The following is a 10,823-nucleotide window of genomic DNA, read 5'->3' as shown; positions in this document are numbered from 1 at the left end:
GAGTCAATTAAACCTCCTTTCTTCATAAATTACCCAGTCTCAGGTAGTTCCTTATACCAATGCAAGAATGGACTAATGCAAATGTATCTATTTTTTCTGTTGTTGCCTGTGCTTCACTCTTTCTCTTATGCCAAGCTTTGCTGCAGCTACCAGCTTCAGGGAGGTAAGTTGACAGTACCACCTCTCAGCTGCATTGCCCACTTTCACTTAAGATTTCTGATGCCACTGTGTGGATGCCTGCTGGGTCCCATGGGCATTCACACATGCATACCAACCTGGGAGCTCAAGATGAGAAAAACTCGTGTGGGAAGCATTGAGCAATGGGGCTTGGGAACTGGTGGATTAACTCTTGCCTCTTCCTTCCCTCAAGTGGGCAATTTTTAGGTGTATTTCATAAAACTCCTCAAGTGTCTGTGCTAGACCAAGAAAAAGTCTCCCCAAAGGGATCTATGTTAAATCTCTAGAACATACAAATGTTATTACTTTTGGAAAAAGGGTATTTGCAGATGTGATTAAATTCAGGATTTTGAGATGAGATTATCCTGGATTATCCAGTTGGGCTCTAAATCCAATGACAGGTGTCTATTTTTAAAGGCTATTATTTTGGAGCAGTTTTAGAGTCACAGTAAAATTGAGAAGAAAGTACAGAGATATCCAAAATACCCCCTACCTTCACACATGCACAGTCTCCCCCATTAGCAACACACTTCCATCAGACTGGTACTTTGGAAAATTTCGTGAACCTACATTGACACATCATTCTTAGCCCAAGTCCAGAGTTTTCATTAGGGTTCACTCTTGGTGTTCATATTCCATGAATTTTTACAAATATGTAATGAGATGTGTGTGGTTTCACTGCTCCAACAAGCTTCTGTGCTGTGCCTATTAATTCCTCCCTCCCCTGATCTTTTTACTGTGTCCGCTGCATTGCCTTTTCCAGAACATCATATAGCTAGAATCCTATGGTACATAACCTTTTCAGATTGGCTTCTTTCACTTAATAACATGCATTTGGTTTCCCCCGTGTCTTTTCATGGCTTTATAGCTCATTTCTTTTCAGTGCTGAGTGATATTCCATTGCCCAGATGTACTAGAGTTTAAGTATTGATTCACTTACAGAAGGACATCCTGGACACTTCTAAGTTTTGGCAATTATGAATAAAGCTGTTGTAAGCATCTGTGTCCAGGTTTTTGTGTGGACGTAAGTTTTCAACTTCTCTGGGTTAATACCAAGCAGCATAATTACTGGCTCATATGATAAGAGTATATTTAGTTTTGTAAGAAACTGCCAAACTGTCTTCCAAAGTGGCTATACCATTTTGTATTTCCACCAGCAATGAATAATAATTCCTATTGCTCCATATCCTTGCCAGCATTTGCTATTGTTGGTGTTCTTGATTTTAGACATTGTAGTAAGTGTGGTGGCATCTATACCTACTAGTGCCACTACACATCTAGTAGTGGCATCTCATATTGTTTTAATCGGCAATTCCCTGATGACACGTGATATGTAACATCTTTGCATATGTCTATTTGCCATCTATATATAGCTTCTTTGGTGAGGTGTCTATTAAGACACCTATTAAGAAACCTATTAAGGTCTCTGACCCATTTTTTAATCTGGTTGTTGGTTTTCATATTGATGAGGTTTCAGAGTTTTTTGTATATTGTGGATAACAGTTATTTATTAGATATGTCTTTTGCAAATATTTCTTCCTGTTTATGACTTGTCTTTTCATTCTCTTGACAGTGTCTTCCAAAGAACAGAAGTTTTTAATTTTAGGGAAGTCTAACTTATCAATTATTTCTAACATGAATCATGACTTTGATATCATATCTAAAATGTCACTGCCAAACCTAAGGTCATCTTGAATTTCTCCTATATGCCCTTTTAGGAGTTTTATAGTTTTTACATATAGTTATACAGTTAGGTCTGTGATCCATTTCGGGTAAATTTTTGTGAAAAGTCTAAAATCTGTGCCTACTTTTTGCATGTAGATATCCAGTTGCTCCAACACCATTTGTTAAAAATATCGTATTTTATTTATTTATTTATTTAATTTTACTTTTGAGGCAGGGTCTCACTCTGTCACCCAGGCTGGAGTGCAGTGGCACCGTCATAGCTCACTGCAGCCTCGACCTCCCAGGCTCAAGCGATCCTCCCACCTCAGCCTCCCAAGTAGCTGGGGCCACAGGTGCACACCACCACACCTGGCTAATTTTTTGTAGAGAAGAAGTTTCCCTATGTTGCCCAGCCTGGTCCCAAACTTCTGGGCTTAAGTGATCCTTCTACTCTAGCCTCCCAAAATGTTGGGATTACAGGCATGAACCACTGTGCCTGGCTTCATCTTTTCTTATCCTATTTCCCTTGTTCCTTGGTCAAAGATCAGTTGACTATTTTTATGTGAGCCTATTTCCAGGCTCCCTATTCTGTTCCATTGATCTATTTGTCTATCCTTTCTCCAATGCCAAACTGTCTTGATTGCTGGAGCTTTGTCATAACTTTTGAAGTTATATAGCATGAGTCCTCTAACTTTGTTCTTCTCCTATTGTGTTGGAGATTCTGGATCTTTTGCCTCTCTATATAAACTTTAGATCTGTTGATATTCACAAAATAATTTACTGGGATTTTGATAGGCATTGCATTGAATGTATAGACCATGTTGAGAAAAAATAACATGTTAACAATATTGAGTCTTCCTATCTATGAGTGTGGAACATCTTTCCATTTATTTAGTTCTTTGGTTTCTGTGGTTTTCCTCATATAGGTTTTGTATATGCTTTGTTAGATTTATACCCAAGTATTTCATTTTTTGGACTGTTAATGTAAATGCCATTGTGCTTTTAATTTCAAATTTTACTTGCTAATTGCTGGTATATAGAAAAAATGGATTTTTGTATATTAACCTTGTATCTTGCAACCTTGCTATAATTAACCATTAGTTCCAGGAGATGTTTGTCAATTCTATCAGATTTTCTGTATAGAGAATCATATCATCTGTGAAAGTTTTATTTCTTCCTTCTCCATCACTAAACCTCTTGTTTCCTTTTCTTGTCTGATTGCATTAGTTAAGACTTCCGGTACAATACTGAAAGGAGTGATAAGGGGAGACATGCTTGCCTTGTTCTTGCTTTTATCAGGAAAGCTTATAGTTTCTCACCATTAAGTAGGATTTTAGCAGTTGGTTTTTTGTAGATACTCTTTATCAAGTTGAGACAGTTCCTCTATTCCTAGTTTATCAAGTTTTTTTTTTTTTAAATCATGAAGGGATGTTGGATTTGTCACATTCTTTATCTGCATCTATTGATAAAAACATGTTTTTTGTTCTTCTTTATCTTGCTGATGTGATGTATTATATTAATTGTTTTTCAAATGTTAAAACAGCTTTGCATACCCAGGATAAATTCTACTTGTCATGATGTATAATTTTTTACATATTGTTGGATTTGATCTAGTAATATTTTGTTGAGGATTTTCCATCTATGTTGATGAGAAATACCTGCGGGTTTCTTTCATGCTTTTGTCTGGTTTTGGTATTGGGGGGATGCTGGCCTCATAGAATGAGTTAGCAAGGATTCCCTCTACTTCTATCTGCTGAAAGGGACTGAAGAGAATTGGTATAATTTCTTCCTTAAGCGTTTGATAGAATTCAACGGTGAACCTCTCTGGGTCTCATGCTTTCTGTTTTGGAAGGTTATTAATTATTGATTGAATTTCTTTAATAGATATGGGCCTATTCTATCTCTTCTGTGAGTCTTGGCAGATTGTATCTTTCAAGGAATTAGTCTATTTCATCTGGTTGTCAAATTTTTGGGCATACAGTTATTCATAGTATTGTTCATTATCTTTCAGTGTCCATGGTATCTGTAACAATGTCTCTTATTTCGTTTCTGATATGAATAACTTGTGTCCTCTCTTTTTTCTTAGTTAGCCTGGCTAGAGACTTACTAATTTTATCTGCCTTTTCAAAGAACCAAGTTTTTGCTTCATAGATTTTCTCTACTGATTTTCTGTTTTCCACTTCATTGATTTTTGCTCTAATTTTTGTCATTTCTTTTCTTCTGACTACTTTTGATTTAATATGTTCTTCTTTTTCTAGTTTCCTAATAAAAGATGAGACTATTGATTTTAGATTTTTTTCCATTTTAATATATGTATTCAATGCTACAAATTTCTCTGTAAACACTGCTTTTATTGCATCCCACACATTTTGTATATTCATTTTGATTTTGTTATAAATATTTTAAAACTTCTCTTGAGATTTACTTCTTGACCCATGTGTTATTAAACAAGATGTGTCTTGTTTAATCTCCATGTCATTTGTGATTGCCCAGTTCTTTGTTGTTAACTTTTAGTTTAATTCCATTGTTGTCTGAGAGCAGACATTGCATGATTTCTATTCTTTTAAATCTGTTGAAGTACGTTTGATGATCCAGGATGTTGTCTATTTTGGTGGATGTTTCATATGAGCTTGAGTAAAATGTATATTCTGCTGTTGTTGGATGAAATGTCTGTAGATGTTGATTACATTCAGTTGAGTGATAGTTTTGTTGAGTTCAACTATCTTTTGCCTGATTTTCTGCCTGCTGGATTGATCCATTTCTGATAGAGGGGTGTCAAAGTCTCCACCTATAATAATGGATTCATTTATTTCTCCTTGCAGTGGATCAGTTTTAGGTTCATATATTTTTATGCTTTGTTGTTAGGTACATACATATTAAGGATTGTTATGTCTCCTTGGAGAACTGACCCCTTTATCCTATGTAGTGCCTCTCTTTATCACTGATAACTTTCCTTGCTTTGAAGCCTACTTTGTCTGAAATTAATATAGTTACTAATGCTTTTCTGCTTACTTTTGATTTATGTTAGCATGTCCATCCATTTACTTTTGATTTATGTTAGCATGTCCATCCATTTACTTTTAATCTATATGTAGCTGAAATGGTTTGGCTCTGTGTCCCCACCCAAATCTCATGGTGAATTTCAATCCCCAATGTTGAGGGAGGGACCTGGTGGGAGGTGATTGGGTCAAGGGGTGGATTTCCCCCTTGTTATTCTCATGGTAGTGAGTGAGTTATCATGAGATCTAGTTGTTTGAATGTATGTAGCACTTCCCCCTTCCCTCACTCTCTCTCCTGCTCCACCATGGTAAGACGTGTTTGCTTCCCCTTCCCCTTCTGCCATGATTGTAAGCTTCCTGAGGCCTCCCAGCCATGCACACTGTTCAGCCTGTGGAACTGTGGGTTAGTTAACCTCTTTTCTTCATACACTACTGTCTCAGATAGTTATTTATAGCAGTGTGAGAACAGACTAACACAGAAATTGGTACCAGAGAAGTGGGCCATTGCTATAAACATACTTGAAAATGTGAAAGTGACTTTGGAACTGGGTGATGGGCAGAGCTTAGAACAGTTTAGAAGGCTCAGAAGAAGTCAGGAAGATGAGGGAAGGTTTGGAACTTCCTAGAGACTTGTTGAAAGGTTGTGACCAAAATGCTGATAGTGATACGGACAATGAAGTTCAGGCTGAGGTTGTCTCAGATAGAGAGGAAGAACTTATTGGGAACTGGAGTAAAGGTCACTCTTGCTATGCTTTAGCAAAGCGACTGAGAGCATTGTGGCCTCTGCTCTAGAGATCTGTGGAACTTTGAACTTGAGAGAGATGAGTCAGGGTATCTGGTAGAAGAAATTTCTAAGCAGCAAAGCATTCAGGATGTGGTCTGGCTCCTTCTAAAAGCCTATTCTTATTTGCATAAACAAAGGAATGAACTGAAACTAGAACTTACATTTAAAAGGGTAGCAGAGAGTAAAAGTTTGGAGAATTTGCAGCTGACCATGTGGTAGAAAAGAAAAACCCATTTTCTGGGGAGGAATTCAAGTCTGCAAAAATTTGCATAAGTAAAGGAGAGCCAAATGTTAATAGCTAAGATAGTGGTGAAAATGCCTCCAAGGCATTTCAGAGACCTTCACAGCAGCTCCTCCCATCACAGGCTTGGAGGCCCAGGAAGGAAAAATGGTTTTGTGGGCCAGGCTGAAGGCCCCACTGCTCCGTGCAGCCTTAAGACATGGCACCCTGTGTCCCAGCTGCTGCAGCTCCAGTTGTGGCTAAAAGGGGCCAAGGTACAGCTTGGGCTGCTACTTCAGAGGGTGTAAGTCCCAATCCTCAGTGACTTCCACATGGTATTGGGTCTGTGGGTGCACAGAAAGCAATAGTTGAGGCTTGGGAGACTTCACCTAGATTTTGAAGAATGTATGGAAACACCCGAATATCCAGGCAGAAGTCTTCTGCAGGGGTAGAGGCCTCATGGAGAACCTCTACTAGGGCAGTACAGAGGGGAAATGTAGGGTTGGAGCCCCCACACAGAGTACTCACTGGGACACTGCCTAATAGAGCTGTGAGAAGAGGGCCACCATCCTCCAGATTCCAGAAGAGTGGATACACTGACAACTTACACCACACACCTGAAAAAGCCTCACACACTCAACACCAGCCTGTGAAAGAAGCTGTGGGGGTTGTACCTTGCAGAGCCACAGGGGCAGAGCTGCCCAAGTCCTTGGGAGCCCATCCCTTGTATCAGTGCAGTCTGGATGTGAGACATGGAGTCAAAGGAGATTATTTTGGAGCTTTAAGATTTAATGACTGCCTTGCTGGGTTTCAGATTTGCATGGGGCCTGTAGACCCTTTGTTTAGGTGGATTTCTCTCTTTTGGAAAGGGAGTATTTACCAATGCCTGCATCCTGTATTTACCCAATACCTCTACCCTCATTGTATCTTGGAAGTAACTAATTTGTTTTTGACTTTACAGGCTCATAGGCACAAAGGACTTGCCTTGTCTCAAATGAGACTTTGGACTTGAACTTTGGAGTTAATGCAGGAATGAGTTAAGACTCTAGGGGACTGTTGAAAAGGCATGATTATGTTTGAAATGTGAGAAGGACACAAGATTTGGGAGGGGCCAAAGGTGGAATGATGCAGTTGGGCTCTGTGGCCCCACCCAAATTTCATGTTGAATTATAATCCCCAATGTTGAGGTAGGGACCTGGTATGAAGTGATTGGATCATCGGGGCAGATTTTCCCCTTGCTGTTCTTGTGATAGTGAGTTCTCATGAGATCTGGTTGTTTGAAAGTATGTAGCACTTCCCCCTCCCTCACTTTCTCTCCTGCTCCACCGTGGTTACATGTGCTTGCTTCCCCTTCTGCCGTGATTGTAGATTTCCTGAGGCCTCTTAAGTTATGCCCCCTGTACAGCTTGTGGAACTGTGAGTCAGCTAAACCTCTTGTCTTCATAAACTACTCAGTCTCAGGTAGTTCTTTATAGCAGTGTGAGAACGGACTAATACGTAGCTTTACATTTAAAATGAGTTTTTTTGTAGAAAATATATAGTAGCGCCTTGTTTTTTCATCTACTCTGACAATCTTTCTCTCTCTCTCTCGTGTGTGTGTGTGTGTGTGTGTGTGTGTTTTGAGACAGGACCTCACCCTGTCACCCAGGCTGGAGTGCAGTGGTGTGACCATGGCTCACTGAAGCCTCAACATTTCAGGCTCAGGTGATCCTTCCACTTCAGCCTCCTGAGTAGCTGGGACCACAGACATATGCCACTGTGCCTACTTACTTTAAAAATTTTGTAGGCATGGGGACTCTGTGTGCTTCCCAGGCTGGTCTTGAACTCCTAGGCTCAAGAAATCCACCTGTCTTGGCCTCCCAAAGTGCTGGGATTATAGGCATGAGCTACTGTGCCTGGCCTCCTCTTACAATCTCTGTCTTAATTTTTACATTTAGACCATTGATGTTCAAAGTGATTGTTGATATATTTGGATTAATATTTACCATATTTGTTACTGTTTTCTATTTATTGCCCTTGTTCTTTGTTTCTACTTTTGTCTTTCATTCTTTTCCTGCTTTTGGTTGTAATTGAGCATTTTATGTGATTCTATTGTCTCTCCTTTCTTAGCATATCAGTTATACTTATTTTTTAAAACATTGTTTAGTGGCTGCCCAAAGTTTGCAATATGCATTATTTACAACTAGTTGAAGCCCACTTTCAAATAACAGTATACTACTTCACAGGTAGTGTGAGTATTTTATAATAAAATAATCTGAATTCCTCCCAGCCATCCCTTGCAGCAATTGTTGTCACCCATTTTACTTACACATAGCCATGCATAATCAAATACATTGCTGATAATTGATATTATTTTGAACAAACTGTTACCTATTAAATAAACTGAGAATAAAAACCCAGTGTTTATTTTACCTTCATTTATTCCTTCTTTGATGCTCCTCCTTTCTTTGTAGATCCAAGTTTCTAACCTATGTTATTTTTTTTCTTTCTAAAGAACTTCTTTCACATTTCTTGAAAGGCAGGTTGACAAGTGTTTTTTAAGAGAGAGACGGGGGTAATTTGAGATAGAAGAGGAGAAGACAAGACACAGAGAAGAGAAGCTGATGTGAAGATGGAGCAGAGAGAGATGTAGACACAAACCAAGGAATGTTGACAGCTACCAGGAGCTGGAAGAGGCAGAGAAGGATTCCTTTCTAGATCCTTTAGCGGGAGTGTGGCCCTCCTGACACGTTGATTTCAGCTGTCTAGCCTCCAGAACTGTGGGAGAAAAAGTTATTATTGTTTTAAGCCACTAAGTTTGTGGTGATCCATTACAGCACCCCCAGGAAATGAATATATTATCCCAAGTAGGATTAGCCCTAGTTACCCCCTGTAGTGGTAAGCTCAATAATTTAAGAGTTAGTTTTTCTTACATTCTTAGGTCTCTCTTCCCAGTTCTCCACTCTTGTTCTCTAAGATCATTTCCCAAAATAAATTCCCTGCCTGCAAGCCCTGGTCTCAGGCTCTGACTTCTGGGGAGAATCTAGGCTAATATACTTGGCTCCAGAAGTGACCATAGGAGGCAGAACCTCAAGATATTATGGTGGAACTGCTTCATTCACTGTCCAAACAGTGGGAAGAACTCTGTTTGTGGTGGTGAGTTGGTAACAACTCCTGGTGCCCAATGCATCAGTGAAGTGACCCAAAGGTCTAGAGCATGTGAGGAACAGTCTCTTCAAGGTAAAGAAGAATCCATTGCTTCTTACACCTCCTGTTACTGGGAGGAGGTAACACCACTGTATTTGGTGTGGCTCTTTTAATTTGGGAGGTTGCACTGAACACATTTGGGAATATTGCTCTAACCCTTGTGTTGGGTGACTCAGAATCCCATCAGTTTTGGGAAGGCTCTTCAGCAGTTCTAGGCTCTGGGACAAGTTTTGCTGCCACTTAGGTCAGAAGACCTAACATGGTGCTAGAAGTATCCACAATGGATAAGGATGCCTGTGGCTAGTTCACTGAGGGATAAACTCAATGTTTCAGTGCTAACTGAAAATGAATCCCTCTGTACTGTAGCCCCACTCAGGGGTGCCCTGTAGAACAGTAAGAAGAGAATTCCTCATTATGGGAAGAGCTACAAGCAATACGGTGATTCTTAATTTGTATGGAAGCAGAGATGGCCCTAAGTACGGCTACACATCGACTCCCGGCAGTGGTAAGTGGTTTTCTGGGTGTCCGGGCATGAGAGGAATGAGACTGAGAGATGTGTCAAGAAGTTAGCAGATGAGGCATTTGGGAGGGCCTATGAGAGTGAGTATAGCATATAAGGATATTTGAGTGTAATGCTCATGCTCACCAGAGGGCTTCTACTACAGAGGAGTTCCCTTCATATGAGCATCAGCTCCCATTGTTCCTTGGCCATCTCAGGGCTTGTGCAATGAGGCCCTGAATGCCGCAGTGGCCAGAAACAAAGCTATACACTTGGGCCCAGCAGCACAAACTTCTTTTCATCAAGGCTGATCTAGCCACTGCCACTGATGAATGCCCAGACTTCCAGCCAAAGAGACCACAGCCAAACTCTGGATGTGAAAATATTGCTCAAGGAAACCAGCCAACTACCTGGTGGGAGGTGGATTTTTTTCAGATCCCTTCAATCTTGGTGGAAGCAGCAATTTGTTCTTATCAGAATTAATGCCTACTCTGCATATGAGATTCTTATCTCTGGCTGTCAGCATTGCCATCCAAGGGCCTACAATCAGAGTGCCTGATTTATCAGCACAGAGCCTATACAACATTGCATGAGGTGTGCTACTGCAAAACTATAGGAATCTCTGGTTCTACCATTTAGCACATCACCTGGAAGTTGGCAGCCCAATACAAGGATGGAAGGACCTATGAGAGACTCTTTTAAAGTATTATTTTGGGGATGGCACCCTGTGGGTTTGGCGCGTAGCTTTCAGGATTGTTATTAATATATGCATTGAGCCAATGGCCAGTATGTGGTCTGCATCCCCTGTAGCTAGAGTACATGGGTCCTGGAACCAAGGCATGAAAGAACGGGTAGCCACTCTCACCATTACTCCCAGTGACTCACTTGAGGAATTCATACTTTCCACACCTGCAACCCTATGCTCTATTGGATTGGAGGCTCTCTAAAAGGTGGAGGCATGCTTGTACCAGGTGGGTTCTGCTGAACCTGAAGTTACAGCTACTGCCTAGTCATCTTAGATCCCTTGAGCCAGTGGGCCATAAAAAACAATATTGGTGGGAGTAATTGAGCCTAACTACTATGAGAAGTTGGGTTTCTACTCCCCAGTAGGGTTAAGAAAAGAACATGTCTGGCATGAGAGGACACTGGTGCTTCATGCCAAGAGGAAGCTGTAAATGGGCCATGGCAGTAACCACAACTGCCTAACCATGGCCAAGGGAACCAACGCTCCAACTCAGCAGGGATGAAGGGTGAAAGTCTGGCTGAGAGTGAGGGGAATCAAATGTGTGTGGG

This window comes from Macaca mulatta, chromosome 12 (assembly GCF_049350105.2).
Source record: "Macaca mulatta isolate MMU2019108-1 chromosome 12, T2T-MMU8v2.0, whole genome shotgun sequence".
NCBI classification, from domain to species: Eukaryota; Metazoa; Chordata; class Mammalia; order Primates; family Cercopithecidae; genus Macaca; species Macaca mulatta.
Note: the sequence above shows the minus strand (reverse complement) of the source record.